The sequence below is a fragment of the Lissotriton helveticus genome, chromosome 3_1 (assembly GCF_964261635.1).
Source record: "Lissotriton helveticus chromosome 3_1, aLisHel1.1, whole genome shotgun sequence".
Taxonomy (NCBI): domain Eukaryota; kingdom Metazoa; phylum Chordata; class Amphibia; order Caudata; family Salamandridae; genus Lissotriton; species Lissotriton helveticus.
Window position 1 is genome coordinate 148,363,667 of NC_136061.1, and position 12,633 is coordinate 148,376,299.

General features: G+C 48.6%; 1 protein-coding gene across 1 annotated transcript in view; it reads right to left on the minus strand.

Annotated features, from left to right (window-relative positions):
- Window positions 1–12,633, minus strand: part of LOC144822741 (uncharacterized) — a 2,085,503-nt gene that overhangs the window by 131,291 nt on the left and 1,941,579 nt on the right. The window lies entirely within an intron of this gene.

Sequence of the window (12,633 nt, forward strand, 5' to 3'; positions counted from 1 at the left end):
CGACTTCCACATCATTTACAAATAATCTTCAGTATTACTCATAGACATCTATGACAGTTGTAGATTTCTAGAAGCATTGCATGTTGCAAAATGTATGCTGCAGTACTAGGAAAGTCTAAATGAATGAATCAAGCAAAACTGTGTGTTTGAAAAATATTGTGTTTGTATTTTTCTTCACAAGAAAATATTTATTTCCTGTAAAAAATACAGTTACCTTTTCCCTGAACCCTCATTAAATCAGGGCGCATTCCTCTCCATCTCCAACTCAGGGAGGGCTCTCCTCTCTTTGGAAGGAGTAAATGAGTGTGTTTACGGGTGGCTACATACCTGTAGAAGTATGTTCACATACAACCGCAGTTTGGCCAGTTCTGAAACAATCAGGGAATTAGCCCCGCGGCAAAGGGGGTAAATCTTGCTTTTTGGACCTCTCTACCTTGTCCCTCTCCTCTTCTTCTTTCTTTCTATGCTCTTAAAGTCTAGTTAATACGAATGGTAGGTGGCAGCTATTGTAATGCTTGTCATTTCAAAATATTAAAAGATTTAAACCATAAATCTTGTTTTTATGTTGTCACAATTGCTGGGGACTCGAAGACCAAAATCTAAGGTCACGCTGTATATTTGTGGTACCCTGGTATTTATTTTACTTTCAACTGATTTCAAACTGAGAGCATATATAGGAAAGAGGAATGCAGAGTACTTTCTCCATGGAGCCTGCTTGTGCCCTTTTTTTTCCATTTTAGGCATAGTCATCTCAAAAGGTATCTCGTTCTTCAGCTGCACAACAGATTTGCACTTTTTTTGCAAAATTTCTCTTCTTTGGTGAGTCCTTTAATGTGTTAAACTGTCTTTTTGGGAACAAAGTACAAAAGGCTTTTCAGTCTCAGCATCAGCCTAACAAATGGTGATCTTCGGCAATTTTCATCATTTATGGCACAATCACTGTCAAGCACAGGATAAGATCTTTTCACAGGAACGAGTCAGCCACATTGTAACACAATTTAACAATGCTTGGTTTTCAGTTAGATATGAAAAGCATATGCCTTATTTATGACATCATCTGTGGCAAAACTTTTTGGAGATTTGGATACGTTTAAAAGCACTTTTTATGAAAGCGTTTGTGTTTATGATTACGCTGCACAAAATTCCGTTGGCAATTGTGCCTTTTTCGGAACACCTATACTACTGGATATAAATAATTTCCTCATTTGTCCTGCAGGTAGTAGGGTCTTGATTTCAAAGGTGCAGCAGCTGCAGTGGAACACAGGTACAAAAGATTTAGGGAACCCACTGAGCACTGATTATTGAGATATTCTAATACTAAACAAGCAGTCACAAGTGCAGTTACCTTGCAGGCACTAGGGTCGTGGTTTGAATGGTGCAGCAGGTGCAGTGGCACACATGCCAAAACCTCTAGGAATCCTACTGAAGAACCAATTACTGCTATATCTTACTACTAAACAAACACTCACAAGTGCAATTACTTTGCAGGCACTAGGGTCATGATTTGAATGGTGCAGCAGGTGCAGTGTCACAGGGGCCAAAAGGTCTAGGAAACTCATTGACCACCAACTATTGCTATATGTTACTACTAAACAAGCAGTCAAGTACATGTGATACCACTTTACTAGGGACTTACAAGTAAACTAAATAGGCCAATTGGGTGTAAGCCAATTTTGTAAGCCAATTTTACATTGTAGGTACTAGGGTCATGATTTGAATGGTGCAGAAGTTACAAGGGCCAAAAGCTCTAGGGAACCTACTGAGCACTGGTTATTGCTATATTTTACTACTAATCAAGTAGTAATAAGTGCAATTACCTTGCAGGCACTAGGGTAATGATTTGAATGGTGCAGCAGGTGCAGAGGCCCTGGTGCCAAAATCTCTAGGAAACCCACTGAACAACGATTATCGCTATATTTTACTCCTAAATAAGCAGTCACAACTGAAATTACATTCCAGGCACTAGGGCAATGTTTTGAATTGTGCTGCGGCACAGGAGCCAAAAGCTCTAGGAAACCCACTGAATAACGATTATTTCTATACTTTACTACTAAACAATCAGTCACAAGTGCAATTACCTTGCAAGCAATAGGGTCATAATTTGAATGATGCAGCAGGTGGAGTGGAACAGGGGCCAAAAGCTCTAGGAAACTCACTGAACAAAGAGTAGTGATATATTTTACTACTAAACAAGCTGTCATCAGTGCAGTTACCTTGCAGGCACTAGGGTCATGATTTGAATGGTGCAGCAGGTGCAGTGGCTCAGGGTCAATCAGACTCCTCATGCTAGACTTTAGAAGGTAACTCACATGACCAGCTACCTATGAGTGGTGTTTTATGCTTTCAGGCGCTATACTTACCTGAGAGCTTTAAAATTGCATACATCTGATACACAGATTGGATTTTTGTCATTTTGGTGTCAAATATTTCATTACATTTTACTCTATTATTCAAAATTGGTGTGGGATTTTTCTTGCATTGTGTTTTCACTTTATTGCTGTTTCTATGCTGCATAAATACTTAACACGTTGCCTATAAGTTAAGCTTGACAGCTTGTGTGCCAAGCTACCAGAGGGTTAAGCATAGGTTAAAATAACAACTTTTGTAGTTCACCCTGACAAGGATTGTGGCTGTTGCTTGAGAAGGGCTCACACCCTCTTAAATAACAACTGAAATTCTCAAATGTTGCAAACATGTACCCCAATTAGAAGGGGAGGTGACATTCATAGTCTGCTAACAGGAGAGTCAACAGCACCATTGCAGACCATTCTTAAAAGAAATACATACCAGGGTACACAATCAAATGTTTGTTGAGCTACTGATGTGAATGGAGAGCCACTCAGTCACAGGTGAGATGTCCTTTGTACTTGAGCAGGATGATAGAAGAAAAACAGAAATACTATATTTCTTCTGAGGCAGTGCAGTGGTATCCATTTACCTGCTGCCAAACTAATGCGATAAGTCAAAAGCACTTTTGGACATATTATTTATATATTTGATAACATTCTTCCCAAAACATAGCCTGGTCCAATGTAGTGAGTTTTTGAGTGGCTATTAAAGTTGTGTCAATCAAAAAATAATTTTCACACAATATTTTTAGCACGTACGGAATACCACTTTGAATTATTTTGAGGAGTCTGTCCCATAAGAAGCTTGACTTAACTATGAACACCAACTGCAGATTTTATATCATTGATCTGTATGTTTTTCTTGCTGTGATAGTTCCTCTTGGCCCTTTTTTCATTCCTCTGTATGTTTCTTTCATCTCTTCTTCTTTTTCCTATCTCCTTCCTCGTGAACGAGGACACATGGTCCTGACTTTTTGATGCTGCAGAGTCTCATTGACACACATCTCAGAACCTTCTGGTTCTCTGCATGAATTACCTGATCTTAGGTAAAGGAAGACCAAAAGAAAATCAGAAAACAAAGCACACACTCACCGAGAGCAGGGAGCCGGACAATAGAAGGCAGTGTCTATCATTCAATATAAGAAGAAAGAGCAGGTGAATAGTGTGCGTAAGGTTAAATACAAATGATAAAATTGCTAATGAAGAGCAACAGATGTCAACCAGAAGCAATCTACTGCTTAGGTATTGCTTAGATACTCAGATCCCTACATAGAATAGTTACTTATTCAATCAATCAATCAATCATCCCATTTGTATAGCGCACTACTCACCCGGGAGGGTCTCAAGGCGCTTGGGGGGAGGGGTATGCTACTGCTCGAACAGCCAGGTCTTGAGTTGTTTCCTGAAGGCGAGATGGTCCTGGGTCAGCCGAAGGTGGATGGGGAGGGAGTTCCAAGTCTTGGCAGCCAGGTAAGAGAAGGATCTTCCTCCGGCGGTGGCTCTTCGGATGCGTGGTACGGCTGCGAGGGCGAGGCTGGTGGACCGTAGCTGGCGGGTGGGCGTGTAGAAGGTCAGGCGGTCGTTGAGGTACTTGGGGCCCAGGTCGTGGAGAGACTTGTGTGCGTGGGTGAGGAGCCGGAACGTGATCCTCTTGTCGACGGGGAGCCAGTGCAGGTTCCTCAGGTGGCTGGAGATGTGGCTGCGTCGGGGGACATCCAGGATGAGTCGGGCAGAGGCGTTCTGGATGCGCTGGAGTCTTTTCTGTAGCTTGGCTGTGGTTCCGGCGTAGAGGGCGTTTCCGTAGTCCAGTCGGCTGGTGACGAGTGCCTGGGTGACAGTCTTCCTGGTCTCGGTCGGGATCCAGCGGAAGATCTTGCGAAGCATACGCAGGGTGTTGAAGCACGATGAGGAGACGGCGTTGACTTGTCTGGTCATCGAGAGGGAGGGGTCCAGGATGAAGCCCAGGTTGCGTGCGTGGTCGGTTGGCTTGGGTGCGGTGCCCAGGGCTGGGGGCCACCAGGAGTCGTCCCAGGAGGAGGGCAAAGATCCCAGGATGAGGACTTCCGTCTTGTCCGAGTTCAGTTTCAGGCGGCTGTCCTTCATCCACTCGGCGACGTCTTTCATCCCTTCGTGTAGGCAGGTTCTGGCGGTGTCGGGGTCTCTGGTGAGGGAGAGGATCAGCTGGGTGTCGTCGGCGTAAGAGATGATGTTGAGGTTGTGCTGGCGTGCGATGGCTGCGAGAGGTTTCATGTAGATGTTGAAGAGGGTGGGGCTGAGTGAAGATCCTTGCGGGACGCCGCAGATGACTTCGGTGGCCTCGGAGCAAAACGGGGGGAGGCGGACTCTTTGTGTTCTTCCGGCGAGGAACAAGATGATCCACTCCAGTGCCTTCTCTTGGATACCGATGTTGCTGAGGCGCTGGACTAGGGTGCGGTGGCAGACCGTGTCGAACGCAGCGGAGAGGTCCAGGAGGATGAGGGCCACTGTTTCCCCCTTGTCGAGCAGGGTCCGGATGTCGTCGGTGGCTGCGATGAGGGCGGTCTCGGTGCTGTGGTTGGCTCTGAAGCCGGACTGCGAGGGGTCGAGGGATCCGTTCGTCTCGAGGAAGGCGGTCAGCTGTCTGTTGACGATCTTTTCGATGACTTTAGCAGGGAAAGGGAGGAGCGAGATGGGGCGGAAGTTTTTGAGATCGGTGGGGTCCGCTGTAGGTTTCTTCAGGAGGGCGCTGATCTCGGCGTGCTTCCAGCTCTCCGGGAAGGTGGCGGTGTTGAAGGAGGCGTTGATGATGTTCCGGAGTTGGGGTGCGATGGTGGAGTTGGCCTTGTTGAAGACGTGGTGTGGGCAGGGGTCGGTCGGTGATCCGGAGTGGATGGTGTTCATTGTGAGGGCTGTGTCTTCGGTGGTCACCGTGGTCCAGGTGCGAAGGGTGGTGGTGGGGGCGTTGGTTCGACGGTTGGGTGCGTGGGTGGGGCGCCGAAGCTGTTGTGGATGTCGGCGATCTTGCGGTGGAAGAACGAGGCGAGGGAGTCGCAGAGGTCTTGTGACGGAGTGATGTCGTTGGTGCCGGTGCTGGGGTTGGAGAACTCCTTGACGATAGTGAAGAGCTCTTTGCTGTCGTGGGCGTTGTTGTCCAGTCGTTCCTTCAGGGATTTCTTCTTGGTGGTGCGGATGAGCTGGTGGTGCTTGCGGGTAGCGTGTTTGAGGGCGGTCATGTTGTCGGTGGTCCGGTCGAGGAGCCAGGCTTTCTCAAGGGTGCGGCAGGTCTTCTTGGAGTCCTTGGGGTCGTCGGTGAACCAGGATGCCTTCTTGCTTCTGGGTCTGCTGGGAGGGTTCTTTAGTGGCGCGAGGTCGTCGGCGCAGGCGGTCAGCCACTGTGTGAAGTTGCGGGCTGCTTCGTTGGGGTCCGTTGTGTTGGCGGGTGGGCTCTGGCTGAGGGAGGTGGTGAGCTGGTCTGCGGTGATCTTGCTCTAATTCCTGTGAGGTACCTGTTGCGGGTGGTGGTGGGTCGTGGATCTTTTGAAGCTGAAGTGGACGCAGCTGTGGTCGGTCCAGTGGAGTCCGGTGGCGTGGCTGAAGGTGATGTACTTGCTGGAAGAGAAGACGGGATCAAGCGTGTGGCCGGCGTAGTGGGTGGGGGTGTTGACCAGTTGCTTGAGTCCGAGGTTGGCGAGGTTTTCCAGCAGGGCGGTGGTGTTGCGGTCCTTGTTGTTCTCCAGGTGGAAGTTGAGGTCCCCGAGGAGGATGTAGTCAGTGGAGGGGAGGGCGTGCGGGCTGATGAAGTCTGTGATGTCTTTGCTGAATTGTGTGCGTGGTCCCGGGGGTCTGTAGACGAGGGTGCCTCTGAGGGTCGTCTTAGGGTCGGTGTGAATCTGGAAGTGGAGATGTTCGGCTGCGGCGAAGGAGTCGTTGGCGTCGGTCGTGATGCGGATGGTGTTCCTGTGGACGATGGCGATGCCACCTCCGGTCTGGTTGATGCGGTCCCTCCTGATGATCTTGTACCCATCCGGGATGGCGATGGCAATGTCGGGTGCAGAGGAGGCGTTCATCCAGGTTTCCATGAGGAAGGCGACGTCCGGTGATGTAGCGTCGAGGAGGTTCTAGAGTTCCATGGCGAGTCTGTGGACGGAGCGGGTGTTGATCAGGATGCACTTGAGGTGGTTGCTGCTGGTGTTTGTCTTGGCGGGTGCGGGGCAGGTTCGGAGGCAGGTGAACTTGCAGGTGCAGCAGGTGAAGGGTCCGTGGGTGCGTCTCGGGGTGGCTCGGCAGCAGGCATGGGTCCGGCCGGCATTGAGTGCGTTGAGAGTGGCGGCGTCGTAGGTCAGTCGGGTCGTCTTGCCTCGGCGGGGAGGGCCAGGGGTCCTGGCGCTGGGCGCGGGCCAGGCGCGGGCCAGGCACAGACGGGCGCAGACGGGCTTACCTTTGGCACACCTTCGGCGCTCAATCGGCGCTCCCGCTGCGCGCGTCCTCTGCCCGGTCGCTCTGGGGGCGTCATAAGTAAGGAGCCGGGAGGGAGGAGCAGCTGGGTGGCGGGAGCGGGGCGGCGAATGGAATCACAGGGGGGCGGGGCCGCAGGGAGGCAGCGGCGGGAAATTCCAAGAAGCAGCGGGCAGTGGGAAATTCCCAGGAGCAGCGGGAAATTTCCAGGAGCAGCGGGAAATTCCCAGGAGCAGCGGGCAGCGAGCGAAGGAATCTGCAGGCAGGAGGTGGCAAAGGCAGGCAGGAGCGGCAGCAGTGAGTGGGGCGACCAAGCCCTGTGGAGGGCTGAGCGGTCACACTCTGTGGTCCCCTACGGTCCCCTTAAGTAAGGAGCCGGGAGGGAGGAGCAGCTGGGTGGCGGGAGCGGGGTGGCGAATGGAATCACAGGGGGGCGGGGCCGCAGGGAGGCAGCGGCGGGAAATTCCAAGAAGCAGCGGGCAGCGGGAAATTCCCAGGAGCAGCGGGAAATTCCCAGGAGCAGCGGGAAATTCCCAGGAGCAGCGGGCAGTGAGTGAAGGAATCTGCAGGCAGGAGGCGGCAAAGGCAGGCAGGAGCGGCAGCAGTGAGTGGGGCGACCAAGCCCTGTGGAGGGCTGAGCGGTCACTTATTGATAAGCACTGTGCCCATATTTAATAAATGGGATATCAGGTCAATGCTATTCTGGGGTTGTGCTTTGCGACAGAGGATTGCATGGTGGAATGCTCCACAACGTCAACGTGGATGAAATTGCTGCTATGCAGTTCGCTGAGTTTGTTGATGCAGATTATACTACTTGCTGTAACCTCAAAACTTTCTTCATTATTGCTAAATGGTTTTACTACTTTAAACTAGACCAAGAACACAAGCTGTTTCCTTATTTTTTTAGGTGGTCTGGTAACCTGACAGCTTTGTCACTGAAGAGGTGTTACTGGTGAAACGACATGTACACCCCTTTCCTGAACATCCCTTGAAAAGCCAGTGGAACACATAGACAGGGAGATGTAAAACTATGCCCTATCCACTAGATCTTGCCTTGGCATCTACTGTGTCAAAACATGTTTGCATCGCTTGTGTCATGGCATGGTCTGCAATGAATATAAACAGAGGGGAGAGTAAGGGTAATTCGACCTGTAGGTCAAGTAGGAACTCCTGGTCCCCTTGGGTATAATACTTTAAACAAAAGAAGGAGTAACCACTAAGGGTACTGAATACCTGTATAATTATTACGGTATTGTGGGTTGCATGCCTTACGACCCAGTATGGGACAATCCTTTGTCCTTTGAAGACCCCTCACTCACCAACCTAGTTGGTGACATGCTTCATCATCGGGGTCCCACCCGGACAGCCGAATGCCATCCAGGTGTGCTGCGACACCTGATTACAGTGGAGCGGGTTATTCGTTTTTATATGTGATAAGAATAAAAAAGTGTGTTTAAAAGTTGTCTCAACACTACCCACTCGGAGACTTTATTCTGGAGTGGTTGGACAACCATTAAAATATATATACAAAAGTATTTACATGAGGCACCTTTGCCTTATTAGGTAGGCTGTGGTGTCAAAAAAGACGTGTTAAAAAGGAAGGAGGTCTACATGTTTCAACCTAAGTGTGATTATGGAGGTTTTCGTCAGGACCAGTGTAAATATAGGCTGGATGGTCTACACACGCTAAGGTGTATCCAGTCCTAGCCTACAGTTCAGGTGAAATCACAAACAGGTGAGTTCTGAAAAAGGTGTTGCTCTCCGGTTAGTTTCGATTAAAAACCTGTGGAAAGAAAAGGGGGGGGTTGTGGTAAAGGCATGCTAGTAACGTACAAACATAAAAGTGTGACTGGTGCACTCTGTGAACCAATACCCATACTTGGGCTCGACCAGTTGTAAATATGAGCAGATTAAAGTGCTATTTGTGAGGGAGCCGCACGCATTCACTGCCTTCAGGGTGTTAAGTATCATACTTAATTGTGAAGTATCGTCACAATAATGGGATACCAAAAAGCCGCTGTTCCAGTGAGTGTGAGGAAATAATGAGTCTGACCCATGTGGGAATAGCTGTGTAGAAGCTCCAATAATGGAGCGTGCCGTGCTCAAAGTAATCACTAAGATAACGTGATGCGGCGCAAAAAGAGATCTCCAAGTGCCGTATGTTGATCTCGTTAAAAACCACACACACACACAAACAGGTAGCACAATAATCATTCACAAATGGGCATACTCAAACAGTATTCTTACTAGAAGCACGCTGATTTAGGGCTTCATGAGCTCTCCGACCCTGCTCGTACAGCCGCCATCTAAAATGGAGAGGGGCGAGGGGGTGAGAGGGCCGTAAGGGTTCCGTCGAACCATGTCATAGCTTATTTGGATCTGTCCGGACTTACTTGCGGCTTGTGGAGATCAGGCAGTTAACCTAGCAGCAGATCTATCGGGAGCTCCGCGGGAGTAAGGTCGTCAATACCAGACCTAAGAATCAGGGCACACCATCCCCAACAGTACTTAATGCGTGGGGTCTCCCCCACGTTATCGGGCACTTCAAGTGCGGTAACTGTAGTGTATGCCATTTGACGGAGAATACGAAAACCCTTTCTTTGGAACCAGGGAAAGTATGGACCATCAGGGCCCATACAAATTGCAACAGCATTAACGTTGTGTACCTTATCACCTGTCCATGCAATCTACGCTACATTGGCATGACCAGTAGGAAGGTGAAACAAAGAATTGGCGAACACAGAAGCACCATCCGGTGCAAAAAATCAATGACCAAACTAACTGAGCACTACCTCTCCATGAATCACACGCCTAACGATATGACATGGACTGTCATAGAACAACTGACACCAGGCGAAAAATGATCACAACGACTCTTTGAAAAAGAGCAACGTTGGATATACAGATTGTCCACCCAGAGCACAGGGCTGAATGACAATATTCCGTGGAATTCAGTGCTTACTAACTAATTTCATCCTGAGACCTCTTGGTTAAACGATGTGCTAACGAAACTTCTGTCTAACACCTCCCCCAGAACCCGCCACTTGAGATATCCGAGCAGTAACAGTTCTGTCACCCAGCCCCTTCTGAATATACCTCGGTCCCTCTACTCATGCCCCCAACACCACGCTGACGAGCGTTTTTAATTTTTAATTTCCTTCTAATTCCCTTTGATAATTATCCCTTCTCAGCGCACCCATCTGCGGCTGCGCGCAACCAGCGTTGGTCTTCAGCGTGGTTCCCCCTAGCAACGTGGCCCCACGTGACCACGCCCCGCCCCGGTCACTCGGCGAACACGGAAGTCTTTTTCTAGCAGCACGCCAGAGCCCGCACCTTACTCCCGCGGAGCTCCCAATAGATCTGCTGCTAGGTTAACTGCCTGATCTCCACAAGCCGCAAGTAAGTCCGGACAGATCCAAATAAGCTATGACATGGTTCGACGGAACCCTTACGGCCCTCTCACCCCCTCGCCCCTCTCCATTTTAGATGGCGGCTGTACGAGCAGGGTCGGAGAGCTCATGAAGCCCTAAATCAGCGTGCTTCTAGTAAGAATACTGTTTGAGCATGCCCATTTGTGAATGATTATTGTGCTACCTGTATGTGTGTGTGTGTGGTTTTTAACGAGATCAACATACGGCACTTGGAGATCTCTTTTTGCGCCGCATCACGTTATCTTAGTGATTACTTTGAGCACGGCACGCTCCATTATTGGAGCTTCTACACAGCTATTCCCACATGGGTCAGACTCATTATTTCCTCACACTCACTGGAACAGCGGCTTTTTGGTATCCAATTATTGTGACGATACTTCACAATTAAGTATGATACTTAACACCCTGAAGGCAGTGAATGCGTGCGGCTCCCTCACAAATAGCACGTTAATCTGCTCATATTTACAACTGGTCGAGCCCAAGTATGGGTATTGGTTCACATTGTGCACCAGTCACACTTTTATGTTTGTACGTTACTAGCATGCCTTTACCACAACCCCCCCCCTTTTCTTTCCACAGGTTTTTAATCGAAACTAACCGGAGAGCAACACCTTTTTCAGAAATCACCTGTTTGTGATTTCACCTGAACTGTAGGCTAGGACTGGATACACCTTAGCGTGTGTAGACCATCCAGCCTATATTTACACTGGTCCTGACGAAAACCTCCATAATCACACTTAGGTTGAAACATGTAGACCTCCTTCCTTTTTAACACGTCTTTTTTGACACCACAGCCTACCTAATAAGGCAAAGGTGCCTCATGTAAATATTTTGTATATATATTTTAATGGTTGTCCAACCACTCCAGAATAAAGTCTCCGAGTGGGTAGTGTTGAGACAACTTTTAAACACACTTTTTTATTCTTATCACATATAAAAACGAATAACCCGCTCCACTGTAATCAGGTGTCGCAGCACACCTGGATGGCATTCGGCTGTCCGGGTGGGACCCCGATGATGAAGCATGTCACCAACTAGGTTGGTGAGTGAGGGGGCTTCAAAGGACAAAGGATTGTCCCATACTGGGTCGTAAGGCATGCAACCCACAATACCGTAATAATTATACAGGTATTCAGTACCCTTAGTGGTTACTCCTTCTTTTGTTTAAAGTATTATACCCAAGGGGACCAGGAGTTCCTACTTGACCTACAGGTCGAATTACCCTTACTCTCCCCTCTGTTTATATATATTGGGCAGCGCACAGCTGCGAGAGTTTGTGTCTTTTACACTCCCCGCACACACAACCAAGTAGCCACCTACAGTCACCATGAGCGAAAACAAAGGCCTTTCATATTCCGAGGCCGAAGTGGATGCGATAATGAGTGAATTATCCATCTTTGCAGATGCTAATATATCACAAAGCATCTCACAAACAACAGAATGGGAAAACTTGACAGAACTGAAACGGAACAGAATAAGAACGATTTTACACGGTACAATCCTAAAAGAATATCTTAACAACCATATGGCACCTAAAGGTCTACTCGTGACCAATGCTCCCCGAATTTTTCTTGATGATGAAACATTCAGAAAAGATTGGTCACAGATTGCGTGCCACTGCACGCATGACTGGATAGTGTTGATTCTCAAAACAGCAGTCCGCCTCTCTGAGAAAATCCAAGTAGAAATACAACAAACTGAAGGGCAAATGAGAACCACTATTACAGGCTACAAGAAGAGGCTCGACGAGATCAACAAAGAAATGACTGAATACAGAGAGAACCTCACTCAGCAAAAAGCACAGAAGTTCCAGAAAGACCTGAAACGTTTCTCCTTTAAGAAAGCCTATCCGTACTCTGACCCAGAATACACGGCCCCTACAAGAGCTGATCAGGACTCTGATGCCTCTAGTAATAACTCTTTGTCTAGCAATTCAAGCACAGGGAGTACCAAACAAAGAGGAAGAGGGAGAGGAAGGGGACGGAACAGAACACAAAACAACTGGACCCCCTACCCACCAATGATGCAGGGTTTCCAGGATACATTCGCTCCCCCTCCACAAATGTATGGATGGCAACCCCCTTTCCAACCACACTTTTTTCCACCTAACAACTACCGGCCGCCTTTTTTAGGCAGGGGCCGGAGGGGAAGAGGAAGACAAAAGACACCCAACCAGGTCCATTGGGCAACCGAGGACCCAGTAGGGAATCACACCAGGAGCAAGAACCCACAACCAGGTCCGAGCAGCAGCAAGACCTAGTCACGATTCTAGCCACCAGACCATTGTCAACCATTGAAGAAGAGGTCCTTAGTAAAGGACTTGGCTTTGTCCCGACACCCAGATTGGATAAATTTCAGTTGCATTGCGAACTGGCTACCTTCTTTAGGAAATTGAAGCTTAAAGACTTTTTCGAAAAGAA